General features: G+C 39.5%; 1 protein-coding gene across 1 annotated transcript in view; it reads right to left on the bottom strand.

The window, feature by feature from the left end:
- myo10 (myosin X) overlaps nucleotides 1-14,628 on the bottom strand; it is a 169,334-nt gene that overhangs the window by 40,825 nt on the left and 113,881 nt on the right. The window lies entirely within an intron of this gene.

Raw genomic sequence — 14,628 nt, 5'->3', positions numbered from 1 at the left:
CTGACATACATAACACTGCATACCACTCATTCACAACTCTGAACTCAGAGAGAGAAGTGCGTACGACAGCAGCGGCTGGCAACAAATCAAAACCCTCCAAAAAACACACTTGGCGTTGACATACCATTATTACTTACAGAAGTGCATTCAGTGAAAGCCATTTTCCCGGGGACCCTTCTCACCCTGTAACCTCGGTGGGCGTGGGGGGGGGGGGGACTCAGAATAAGAGGTTGCTTTCATACCCATTCGTAATGCCCCCTTTATTCAGTGCCCATCTCCCCTGATAGCCCGTTGATGGCCCATTTGAGCTGCTGAGATGAAGGGAGGCCAATTCACCACCAGATCTTGACTGAGTGATTGAATGGTGGCCTTTAACTACGGATGGCCGCAGAGGGGACCTCATTAGCATAACTCACATTTGCATACGGCCGGGCTGCAGCGTACAAAGCCGAGCGGTGTCAGGAAGCTGCCCTCTGCCTCCTGCCTTTCTTTCCCCCGTTTTCTATCTCTATCATTTCCTCTTTTCGATCAGATCCTGGCTGCTTCTGGGATGTCAACAACCAACTCTTTTTGGGAGGTTTATACAGTTGCCTGACCAACTTGGTAAATGGAATTGCTCCTATTTTCCCCATTTCTTTCTATCTTTATTTAATTCTCTGAAATCTGGAGAAGTTTCGTGCTGTGTCAAAGCGCTGCCTCTATGTCATTTTGAAAGACAAAAAAAGGTCTGCAGCCAAAGAGACCATTTTCTATTTCAGAAAGGTCCATTTTATCCGTTCTATTCAATATTTCTAATAATGAATAAACTTAAATGCCTGAAGTGAGAATGAAAAGCTCAAACTGCTGAGAAATCCTTATGGCTCTTACACAGAATAATGTTCTTTGACTTTATATGATGTCAGAGCAAGAATTTAACATATGAATGCAGCTTCTGTACCTTAGAAATTAGTGTTTAGGTTTAAATATCTCAGCAAAAGGTTGAGGCAATCACAAAAATTTGCCATTTTTTCCACATCTGGGTCACACTGTGTGGTGGTGATCTGCACTTTCCATCAGATGTCTTTTTTGTCTTTCTGGCTAAGTGTTTAATTATGTAAATGTTGGTATTTGGCCAAAGCCATATATGTTTGAGCACCACAGATACTTAAGTATAGTTCAGCCTAGAGTGGAAATAATCAATCAATCTGTTAGCGGGGAGAACTTACCATTAGGCAAAGGTTCCCAATTGTCTTAGGCTCCACGCTACCAAGAGGTACTAAACAGCAATACCCACCCAAGCCACAGCCTGTTCACTCTGGTCCATCTGGCAAGAGATACAGAAGTATTTGTTGCCGTACCACCAGACTACAGAACAGCTTCTTTCCAGGGGGTTGTGAGACTGCTTCATTCAACCTCAGCACTTCAGTTCATTAGTTGTCAGTTGCTATATTCACTCATTCACTATTTTTGATAATCAAAACAAATGTTTTGAGTCACCTTTTAAGAAAAAAAAAATCCAAAATCTGAACAGTCCAAGTTCTATTATTTCAGATTCTCAAATTTTAACACTTTCTGGTGTCTTTACTCCTCTATGACAGTTGGGCATCATCTTGAGTTTTGGGAAATGGTGATCAACATTTTTTTTTTTTTTTTTTTTACCATTTTCTGACATTTCATGTTCCAAACAACTAATCAGTTAATCAACACCATCACTGGCAGATTTATAGTGAAAGTAATCATTAGTTGCAGCCCTAGTTTGGTGAGACTGTTCTGCATTACGTTAGCTGGAATCCAACAATCCATCAACTCAGGACAACAACAATAATGTAAATCAGCATCCAGACCATCTCAGGCCTCTTCAGGGGCATGACAACAATAGCCCGAGGGGTAAACTCCGCGTCTTTCTCAGCCCAACTTCCCTGCCAAAAGACTCAGAACTTGGGGCATTCAACAGGACAAAAGGGGGCGTGGCAGTCCGCTCCCAGGGGGGTTGGGAACCAGCGGGGGAAGACACGTAAGACAACTGAACTCAGGATGAGTGAGTTGTCCATCCTTCACAACCAGTAAGAAGGTACAGAGGGCTGGAACACTGTACTATCCTGAATCTTCTTTTAATCATTTAATAATTTTTCAATGCTGTGTGTGATTTTGCAGCAAATATTCCCATATTCTAGAGATTTTCCATTAATTCACTCACAACTCCGTAGGTTGTGCAATTCTAAATGCTGAAGGTGAGGATAAGGTTTTATCAGCATTACGTGCTGAAATTTCTGGTTAAAACTGATTACACCACATGTCAAGATGTCAGCTATGATTGACTCCAATTTAAAATCAGTTTTGATACAAAAAAAATCAATGAACACAATTTAGAGTAGAGCTGCAAATATTGATCAATTAATCAGTTAGTCAATTGAAAATTAGTTGCCAACTATTTTATTAATCGATTAATCATTTAAGCCATTTTTCAAGCAGAAATATCAAGTATTTTCTTGTTCTAAATGAGTATTTAGCTGCTCTTCTTTGTCATTACTCACAGTAAATGAAGAGTTTTTGGGTTTTGGACTGCTGGTTGGAAAAGGAAATAATTTGGAGATGTCACTTTGGAATTTTTCTGACATTTTATAGACTTAATAATTAATTATGAAAATGCTTTGTGCTGTACTGAAGCTTATGGCTGGAGGGAAAGAAAATCGGGTGGTTTAATTTGTATATTTTCAGATCAGACGCTCTGACTGCTCACGTTAGACTTCCAAAGAAAATATGAAGCAAACTTAAAGACCAGGAAATATTAGGTGAAGTTAGGATCCTGACTTGTGCCAAAGCTCAACATTCGTCTCAAACACGCGGCCCAAAGTTCGACACACTGCTGTCTGACTAATTTTAACTGGATCCTATGTTGGCTACTTTACAGTTACTGTCACATACTGTAAGGTTGCAGTTGCACTTCAGTGGCCCCGGGTGGCAGCCAGAGATAATTGGCCATTATACCAGAAAGAGATTTTCTCATTTCCTCAGGCGACCTTTGGTGAGCCCTATTTCTCTTCGGATGAAGAGATCGTCACCGCTCTTTAGAAAAACCTTCAGATTTTTTCCCTTTCTATTCCACTAAAAAGAGTGCCTGCCACTGATTGCCTGATGAAACCTCGAAAATGAGGGTAATGATTTTGAATATAGATGAAGCTATCCTTTTTTTTGCAATTAGTTGTTCAATTTATTCTATATAATCACAATGTACAAAAAAATCCAAGGACACATCTCAGCATCTAACTGCTCATTTTGTCTGACCAACAGGCAAAAACCCAAAGGGACGATCACATTAACCGAGAAAAGCAGCAATTTCTCACATTTGAGAAGCCCAAACCAGAGAAAATTTCAGACCTATTCCTGATAAATTCTATATTTTTGTTCTACCTTTGAAGTTGAAGGCATTGGAAGACTTTCCCTCTCTGTAAGGATCAACATTCTTGCTTTAAACAGGACTAAGAGCATCAGAAACCCCAAAACCTCTGTGTTTCTTTGTAAGAAGGCTTGTTTGCTTCTAGGCGTCCAGGTCTGAATGCGGGAGCCAGCGGGGATTATCACTCACCGCTCAGCATGGGGCTCCTTCACCGAGTTTTGGGGGAATCCCTGGAACAATGTTTTCTGCTCATAGATGGACAGAAATCCAACCTTAATCCCTGACCCTGCTGGATTTAAGCCTGACCCAGTTTGGAGGAGGATTCTTGGGTTTGAATTTCTCAAAAACATCAAGACACAAAGGAAAGCAGCAGAAGTAGTGCTGCTGAGATGAATCCAATAAATACAAAGATAGTCAGACAGATATCATGGACAATTAGCTTCTTTGTGCAAATTCTCATATCGATTAAGAACATCAGAACAAATGCTGTTAGCATTTTTGCACACCACTTTATAACACATCTTGAATCAATATCAGTCTGACCCAGAATAAATAAAAAAATAATGCACTGACTGTATGGTCTAGTTTTCCTTTTAAAAAGAAATAAGAAGTACGCAACAAATGTTTTTTCCTTGTTATAGACAGGAATTATTCTTTAAATGAATCAATCAGTGGTTTAGTCTATAGTAGTGAAAAATGGCCATCATAACTACACACAGTATGAGGTACTGTACGGTCTTAAATCAAAGAAAATCAGCAACATCTCACATTTGCAAAGCTGAAACCAAGTAAATGTTTTGGCTTGCATTTTTAGTCAGCCTGATCTCACCAAATGGCATATGAATAATTCTTTCTTTTGGTGTCATTTCATGCCATTTACATCGATTTTAAACCAAAAGTAGCGTGCACATGCAGGTTTAAACACAGGTAAACCTGCTACAAATGGGCAATTGACTCTGTTCCCATTGCCAGCAGAAATGTTTCCCTTCGTTCTTTTTCCAGTGTGCTGCCGGAAAGCAGAGACTCAACTCAAGTGTGTGGAGGAGAGCAGAAAGAAAGAAGTTATTAAAAGTGTCTGTGTGTTCGGCTCTCTGTACTTTTGTAGCCTCTAACTGAATCTCTGTGGTTTGAAGTTTAGTGTCTTTCCTCCGCTGCTGTTTGTATTTTCAAGTATCTGCTTTATTTCACAGTTTCATGCTAAGTTACAGTTGTTGACAATCTTACATTTTCCTGGGAATAAATGCCAATTGTACCCTTTTGTGCTGAAGAAAAAGTAAGGTATTAGTGACTGTAAAAGGGGTTTTAGTCAGTAACGACTTATGCAGAGACTGCGTAATTTTACGTGCAATTGCCATAGAGAGAAAAATGCCAGATTATGTAGTGCAATAGTTCAAACAAACAGGATTTTCAATTTGCAAAGGTAACTTTAATTATTTAAACCCAAACAATAATCTTTTCCTAAACTTAACCAAATAGTTTTGCTGCCTGAACCTCAACAAACTGCATCCGTCTCACATCATTAACCTCAGCAAAGATCACCATGATATCAAAGATCCCCTTACTATTTTTACCATGTCCAAACTCACAAAATGCACCAGACAGAACAGCGTTAAATAACAGAAATGACATGAGAAATGCAATTAAAGTCATGTGCTATTTATACACCATCCCATTAGATCACATTAATTTGCTCAACAAATGACTTGATGATTAATAGATGATCAAGTTTTACAGGTAGCCTACATTTTTTCAACATGCTTTAATCCTGACAAAACCAAATTTTAATATCTTGGCACCTTAGGATTCACCTGATATAAGAGAACACTTCACTGAAGAACGTGACTGACATTACGTCCCATCTCAGCATCACAGAGATCGATTTCACAGCAGGAGAATCATCTCATCTGTGTTTCAGACATATCAATAGATCAACAGCAGTGAAGTGTGGTGATCCTCAAACAAAAGTGAAATCTCATTAAAAACAGAACTGAGCTTTTCTTACCACCGTCCTCAAAGACACCACTTTCTCCTCATTATCATGTCATTAACTAAACCGTCTCCTCATTAAGTATTCAGCCTCAATCATGCTCAATTATAATACTCATCATGACCTGATGAAGCATTGGCCTGCAGGCTCCGTCTCAAGTCTATCAGTGTCTATCATTTTGCTTCTGAGAGCCTTCAAGTCCAATTAACGAGACAACAAGCAGGAAACATCAGAGGGACTGTCTGCTCTTCCATTGCACAGCAGTATAAAACACTGATGGGACTAATTCTTGTTGTTAAAGTAATTAAGACACAAGCTGTTGCATCTTTTTGGGCCGATTTGGATCGGAAGACAAATTACATGGTTATAATTAGATCATTTTTCTTGAGGATACAGAGAAGCCTTAACAGCTTTTCCACATTTGTACCAAATCTAAACCCCTTGCAATCTGAAAAATGCAGTACTCCATATATTGATTTAGACTCCTCGTTATAACTGCCAAGTCTTGGTCCAAAAATCCAAATCGATTGAGCAGGAGAGTGTGATATAAATTGAGGTCATTCAAACAAACCTTTAGACATTAAATGCATGATTTATAATATGAGTATCTCTTCTAATTTTCTTTTATTTTGCAGCAGTTGCACCAGAGGCATCAATTTTACCTTTATGTCACTGATCAAGAGAAGATGCCACTTTTTTCAGCGAAAAGAAACTAGACTTTTGTGTGCAAAAGACTGGAAATGAAACTGCCTGAAAAGCCCGGAATAATGAGAAACTCTCTTTGTGCATCTGTCATGTAGCTGAACACAAACCGCTGCATCTCACCTCATTCCACAGCACTAAAACCCTGTGCAGGACGCTTAAATCCCCGTGCAACAAGCGTGCACTTGAATGCACCGCTCCCCCGTTTAAAACAAGCATCAGGTCTCACCGTGCATCCTCGCCTCGCCTCCCTCAAGGTTTGTCAGATCAGGGACTAACAGAAAATGACAGAAAACTTCCCAAAGCTGCCGTCTGCCTCTGCGTCTCTCCTCGAGTCACACTGACCGGCTCAGATGCACACACTTGCAAACACACACACAAACACACACACACACACACACACACACTCTCTCTCTCTCTCTGCCACCACAGAGTCAAACAAAGGCTTTCAAACCCAGAACTCCACTCCCCTTTTTGTGTGGAGAGGGGAGGGCTGTGGTTGCCATGGCGATGCGTCTCCTGCTGAGGCTAATTTGTGCGGGCCACTTGTAGGGCCTGACAGAGAGAGAGAGAGTGTGTGTGTGTGTGTGTGTGAGAGAGAAAGAGTGAGCAGGCTGTTTACATTCAAACGTGGTGGTGACTTTTGTGTCCACTCAGTGCAGTTAACTGGTCTGATGAACTGGTGTGACGCTGCCTCAGACTGGCTGAACTGGACTGAATATGAGCTGAAAATCAATGAAAATTCAGTTGTTTCATTTATCATATAATTTGTTTTATAATCAGTTATTAGTCTTTTTTTTAATCTTATCATGAGACAGCTTATAGCGACAGTAATAAAGTTGCACCTTTCTGAAGTTTATTTTAAAAACTTGGAACACTGCATCATCGTTTGCACTGCACTTTTATTTTAAATGTTCTTCGCTTTTATATTTATTTTATTATCTATTAATATCTCTGCCCAGGAGGTTTTGTTACGGTGCCATCTGTCTGTCTGTCAGCAGGATTACAGAAAAACTACTGGCAGAATTTCGATGAAACTTGTTAGAAGGGTTTAGCAGGGACAAAGGAAGAACTCATTAAATTTATGGGACAGATAAACAAATTATTTTTCACTTGTCTATAAATGAACAAAATCTGTCCTGAATGCATGAACCCGTCTTAATTAATGCCACTTCAGTGAGTTTTCAGTTGGTTATGAACCCGTCTCAATTTAATACTATATGACCTACATAAAGAAGACCATCTGTGAGACGATATTTCTGTATGATCGTTCTTAATGCCTGCCACCGGGTCGGATTCCTCCTTGAAATCAGAAGAAACAAGCCTGTGTTTATGTTTTCCAGCCAGAGTTAAAGACAGTAGCGCCAGCTAAAATGTTAAAATGGTGCAGGAGGAGAATTTTATTTCTATAATTTTATTTTTTATGTTAGATTTTATGGTTATGGCAGGGGAGACACTGCTTCTTTTGTCCACGAGGGTCTCGCAACAATTCAGCTTTTTTTTTTAGCTTTTTAAAAATGTGTATGCAGATATCTGTTCATTGAGATTAGCTGAAATGTACTTTTCTTGCCAAGTTGATGATCTGATTGGTGCATGGATCCAAACAAAATGCAATTAAAAACTGAAAGTCTGAGTGTCTGTTTTGTGAGTGACAACTTTTTCATAACAGTGGAACAAATTCATACATTTGGCATATTTCTCTGTCCATATTTGAAAAAGTATTCTAGTAAATACTGTGCTATTGATTTTAACCATATTACCCAGCCCTAATGGGAAGCTGCTGACTCTGATGTCCCTGCCCTTCACCAAATTTAATTCTGCAGACTTTGCCAAGTCTGGTTTTGCTCAAGATCACCAGATACTGTGTTCCAGAATTGTTCTAATATAGACATAAATTTGAAGCTGTCCTACTACTGTTTCTTTTATAGTGGGTGTGTGTGAGAAGAAGTCTTCATGCCAGCGACGACAAGTGACCTGTGTTGATTTTCATGGCCGCTACAACACAATCGCCTCACAGCTCAGCACTGTTTCTGGAGGATAAACAGTTCCTGGGGGCTCGCAGAGCATCCGGCAGTCAGATTCTGCTGGGTTTCCTGATGCAAACTAGAGAGGCCAAAACTGAGCTGTGTTAATACTATAATGTATAGAAAACCTTCAACAGTGACATTTGAATCTGTATTTCTGCACATGTGATTTGTTGCAAAACATGGTGAGGTGGACGTGTGCTGTTAGCATGCTAACATTAGCACACCCTGACCTGGCTGATGAAGGGATCAGAGCCACTGATTTATCTGAACATGTCACAGATTCCTGGTTTAAACTGATAACTGTAATACCAGAGGTGTGTGAGAGAGAGAGAGAGTGTGTGTGTGTGTGTGTGTGTGTGTGTGAGAGAGAGAGAGAGAGAGAGAGAGAGTGTGTGGTATGCAGTTTGTTCTACAGACACAAAAACACACACTGTGCTGTCAATACAGCTCCAGTCCTGCCAACAACAAGAACAAAAACCAAAAGACTCTGATCAGCCTCTATAATAAATTGTTATTACTGTCAAAACTCTCTCTCTCTCTCTCTCTCTCTCTCTCTCTCTCTCTCTCTCTCTCTCTCTCTCTCTCTCACACACACACACACACACACACACACAGACACACACACACACACACACACACACACACACACACACACACACACACACTAATGCTGCCTACAGAAGAATGGGGTTGCTGTGGTGATGGTCGACTGCATTTGATGAGCGTGGATGATGAGGATGACAGCTTTTTATGAGTGAACAAGTGTGTTTGTGTGTGTACCTGTGTGTGTGTGTGTGTGTATGTGTGTGTGTGTGTTTGTGTGAGCATGAATTGAAGTTGTTGTGTCTGACAGACACAAAGGAAAGTGTCTGTAAATGCTGAAATCTGCCTGCTGATCGTCCTTTTATCCAAACCGTATCTTCCACTTCTGACTGTCCGCTTATAAGAATACAGAGAGAACCACAGAGTAAAAATGACTGAATAAGTTACAGATAGATAAAAGTTCTAAGATTAAAAAATAGGAAAACAAGAGCTGATTTAATGTATTTGGAGTATTATTAGTCCATGCACTGACGTAACACTGTAATGTCTTTATTTACATGTAAAAAATTTAAAATTTCAGTCCTCTTATTTTTTGTATGTTTGTGTTCTTTGAAGTAAATACAAAAGTGAGAGTTTAACCAGGAGAAATGGACTGATGAAAGGAAATCTAAAGATCGCAAACAATTCCATTTTTTTTGGGGGGGGGTTCATTTGATCTAATCTAATGTAGTCAGAGACAAGTGGTTTATTTTAAAACTTGAAGGGTGAAGGGTTGTTTTTGGTTAAACAAAAAGAATCTTAGCTTCCATAATGTTGTCTGACACTTAGAATAACAATCTGAGCCTGTTGGTGGTAAAAACAAAACACTTTTAGCAGATGTTCTTTGACTCACACATTTGCCCCCAAGCATGTCGTTGCAACCATTTCAGTCTGATGTGGCTGTCGGCTGAGGCGATCTACTAAAATGAGTTTTGTGCTAATTAGTCATTTAGACTCTGAAATGTGTAAAAAAAAATAAAAAATTAGGGCCCAGGTTTGAAAATACGAGAATTAGCCTGTCCATTTGGTTGGGTTAGGGTTAGGGTTAGTTTTAGAAAGTTTTAGGACAGGTGTCAAACTCGAGGCCCATGGGCCAAACTCAGCACAACACCTCACTTTATGTGGTCGGCGAGCATAATTACCAACCCTCCGGATCTTTTTTTTTTTTTTTTTTATCAAAACCTTCTTTCTAACACTGTACAGTGTGTATAACGCCTACAACTCCAAAAATCTACTGTTTCTACCACAACAATACGGATACACTGAACCAGACTTCTTAGAGAGAAGAATTCACATTTCTCAGGGAAAGTTGTAAAAGAGGATAGAGACATGCATTTTGTAAAATCTGCCACCTCAATTTTATTTCAGGCAAATTATTCTGCATTCTTTCCTGAAAATTAAAAGTAAGTAAAATTCTAAGTATTTCACATAAAAATGCTTTTGATTTTGTTATTTTCCTCCCGCGTTCCCACAAGAGCTTGGATAGAATCGAATTTGTGCCAAAAAATTCTACACTGTGTTACAAAAGTACAGTCTCCATAAAGGTCATGTCCCAGAATGCATCCTGATTTTGTTATCCACACTACACAGTGTTTCACTATCATACAGCTGTTTCTATACCATCTAACCAAAAGGTTGCATCTAAAGTAATATTATGTAATAGTAAAGTTGAATGTTTGCTTGCTATTATTTTTCCTTGACTTCATCTTTCGGAGCTAGTTATTAATTATTATTACTAAAACCAATAACAGTCAAATGCTGAGGTGATAATGTAATTTGATAGTAAGTATATAGTCTTACATTTACGACCGGCCCTTTGTGTGCGACTATAACGCTGATGTGGCCTGGGATGAAGTTGAGTTTGACACCTTTATGTCTGGATATGTTGTTTTTCCAGTTTCTGTGTTAATCTCTGTCTCAATCGTTGGTACATGCACAAAACGTGTGTGTTTTTGTTTGTCTGTGTGTGTCCTGGTGTTATTTAGAGCCAACAGTCTGTCCACACTATTATGCATTCGGTCAATATATTGATATTTCCACAGGGACTCCACTTACGATCTGCAGGAGTCCCATGACCCTGCAGGCGTTTGCAACACACCGTTACATCACTGCACCCAAAATAGCTGTTTGTTGTCAGTCGGTGTGTTTGTCAGCAGGTTAATTTCTCCTCACTTCACAACACGTCTTTACTTTCTGAAAATCTCCAGAATCCCCCAGAAGAGCTAAAGAGTGAAACTGATTCTGAGGGTTTCTGAGGTTTTTTGATTTTTGGTGCTTCTCACACAGCATCATCACATATTTTTTCATCCTTCTATCTCTGTGACCTTCTCCCCTCTGACACCTGCTCAGAGCCAAACAGGCAGATGACAGGGACGCCTCTCGGGGGCTTTTAGGGGCCGCGTGCCGTGTCGCTCTGACCCTCGTTTCCCCTGGGGCGGCCCCTCCACCTCCTTCCCTCACTACATTAAGCCCCATTCAAAAGTCATCATGCTGCCTTGTTTAACATTCGATCAGAAGAGGAGTCCAGACGGTCGCGTTTCGCCTCATAAAAACACGCCGGCTGTCCAGCTGGTCTCCCAGAGGACACTATAGATACTCAGAGTGAATCTTATCTGTGCATCTATGTACTTATATATATATCCATCTAGTTAACAAAGAAATTAGGGAAAGAAATTGACCTTCAGACTAAAAAATAACAGCAGAGTTGAATCACACAGGCTTCTAAATATTTTAGGATGCTCATGAATACTTATGAATATACCTGTCTTTCTTTTCTTCTCCTTTTAGTTATCAGGCAAGTCTTTCTTTGACTTTTGACCCTCTCAGTCATCCTCACTGTAAGTCATTCTGCATAAGAAAATTGCCATTAAAGCTTAACATTGACATTTTTGAACACGGACCTTTCTGTGTATAAGTGACTAATCTAGACAACTATTTTTACAATTGCTCCAGTATTGAGCGAGAGCGCTGCAGCTGCCAGCCGTGAAACTGGCTGCAATTTAATCCTTAGGAGCAATTTTGACCTGTGAAAGAACGTCCACTAAAAGTGCTTGTTTTTGCCACTGGCAGGCTCAGATTGTTATTCTGAGCATCTGACAACATCATGGAAAGGATCCCTACAGAGAGAGACCTTTTCGTTAAAGAGTAAGATCCTTTTTGTTTGTTGTTTAACCGCGAACAACAAACTCCATTCACAGAAACAGTCATTTTATTATTGTCATAGTCATCTTTGTTCAGAGACAAATCACTAAAATTGTCTTTACTTGTCTTTCTTCTGTTCCAGCAATCACTATCTCGTTTCATTAAAGGAGTAATATGTAAGACCCTAGTGTTCACAAGTGAGTACTACAGTCTAAATAGTGAGTTGAGCCATAGACTGTATATTAAATAGGTTAAAGTGAGCTCAGAATTATTTATTACAATGACAAGCTTATAACTGTCAATCATCTGTCAATGTAAAGTTAAGACTGTTATCCTAAAAAAAACAAAAGTCCACTGCTCCGAAAATATACACTGGACTTTGATTTCAGTGACTGCCTGCCAAACTCCATTAACATTTTGCTCCGTTTATCTGTTATAAACATCTATCTCCTTCTCAAAGATTATTAATGACTTCTTGTGACTCATAAACAGACACTAACTCATTTGGCGAGCATTCTGCATTAATTTGAGCAAAGGAGAACATGCTGGCTGTAGCACTGTTGGCAGAGAAACCGGTTTCCTTAAAGGCATAATATGCAATATTTTCCTAAAAAACACAATGCATGTCTCCCTGAATGTCCTCATTTCCTCATTATTTCAAGACACTTTACCAAAAATGTCTGTCATTTGACGTCTTGTGAATGAGACAGGGAACTATCTTTCTGATGTCATTTAGTCCAGTAAATATATTAAATATTTCTCCTTTAAGAATTTAAATGTTGTAGACACTGCCTTTCTGTGACACTATACCATATATATGAATGTTGGAAATTAATTGAGCATGCTTTTTTTACATGTCCATCTGATGTACAAAGAACTGAAACTACACACACACACACACACACACACACACACACACACACACACACACACACACACACACACACACACACACACACACACACACACACACAGATGGACAGAGGGTCTTCTGTCAGTGCATGAATTGAAAAAAAAAACCCTCCACAGACGACAGACAGAAACTTCTCAGAGTGACGATACAGCTGTGTTTCATCTGCGTCACAAACCCCCGAGTCTCCACATCTGACTCCGTCACAGCTGCCCAGCCAAGAAAAGAGTAGCGTGAACATACAGGGGGTGGACACAATAACACGAACAATTGACGATATGACGCAATCTAATACCACGGCTCTGCCATAATTCTCCGGATCAATATCAGCTGGATTAGTTTTCGATGAAGTTCTGTTGTTACAGACACACTGATCATAACCGCTGTTGTCCAAGAACTCGGGACGGTCTTTTGTAAATCATAAAATTATCAACCCAATCATTGTTAACTGCTGATAAGATGCTTTAACTCCGATTTGGGAATGAGAGGATTCAACACAAAAATAACTGCACTGGTAACAAACCTTGGCTTTACAATTACTTTACAACGTCTCAGTTTCCTTTAAAAAAAAAAAAAAACATGAAATTTAGCAGAGAATGTACACAAACAGCACGTGGTCACAGAAAAATCTCAATAAAAACATTCACCATCAACATATCAATTAGTTTCTACCAAACGACCAATTAGCAGGGACAAATTCTCTGGAAGTCAGTGATGACCAGACATGGGAACTATCAATAATTACTGACATCAGCAATCAATATGAGTGATTCCATTTCCCCTTGAACTTGACACGTCTGACGTCTGCAGTGATGCTGCTAATGAGTCAACAAGGCACCCGGACGGATATCGATAAGACTCTGATCTAAGAATAGTCCCACGGATGAGTTTGTCAATACTCTGCGGTGGCCTGGGGAGTTCAGCCAATTTAAAACCTCGTTTCAAACCTCAGACTGGAGCTGAAAAGATGACGTCAGCCAGAGGGGATGTTTTGATGCCATCTTTCCGGTGACAAGGCAGAAAATGAAGCACAGAGTGCAGAGACTGAAGCCTGGTTGGTACTGAGGTGCAGCAACCACCACGACTGAGTGAAATAAACTGAGACGACTGTCAGTCAAACAAAGACAGTCCAGTGTCAGGCTCCATTCACAGGTTAGTCTCATTTTTCTTTTGTCTGTCAGTCTTTTCTCATAGACTGTTCCTTTCATTGTTCTTTCTTAAAGGCTTTAAGTCAACACTGGAGTTTTCTCTTCATATTCTGGGCTAAACAGTCATCTACTGCTGTACAGGAAGGTACATTTTGAGCAGCTCCTCATTTTAGGCAAGATCTGACATTTATTTTGTTAGGAGGTGTAACAATAATTAAATGTATCCTGGGGAAAAAAAGACGAGGGGAAAGTTTGCATATCTGCAGTCTAGTCCTGTGGTGGCAGGTCAGACTGCTCGTGGCTAGCAGAATGTTAGCATTCAGGCCAGATTTGGCTAATTTGTTTTTTTTTTTGTCATCTGTTTTGCTAGCCTCCCAGGCTACAAAGATTTGTGAGGTTTTCCCATTCACTTCAATACAGTTTGATGAAGTACTGATATGTGTCTTTTATAGTTGCCATCTAGTGTTTATTAAAGGAACAGCACTTTGAGCAACTTGTGCATTGATTTAAAAAAAAATCAGACACGACTTCTACATACTGTAAACTGTCCTGGTAAAATTCGTTGTTGTATTTTATGCTTTTGCTTTGTGAATCATCTTTGTCTTGTCATATATTTGTTTTTGGTTTGTTTTTTACTGCACTAAATCATGCTGCCATTTTGGCAGGATTCATGAAAATACTGGTGAAATACAATTAAAGTAAAAACTGTCTTCCAAATGCTCAGTTATCAATTAATAAACAAGCATTTTCCCCCA

The sequence above is a fragment of the Lutjanus erythropterus genome, chromosome 12 (genome assembly GCF_056507025.1).
Source record: "Lutjanus erythropterus isolate fLutEry1 chromosome 12, fLutEry1.hap2, whole genome shotgun sequence".
Taxonomy (NCBI): domain Eukaryota; kingdom Metazoa; phylum Chordata; class Actinopteri; order Lutjaniformes; family Lutjanidae; genus Lutjanus; species Lutjanus erythropterus.
Note: the sequence above shows the minus strand (reverse complement) of the source record. Positions and strands in the feature narration are given on the sequence as shown.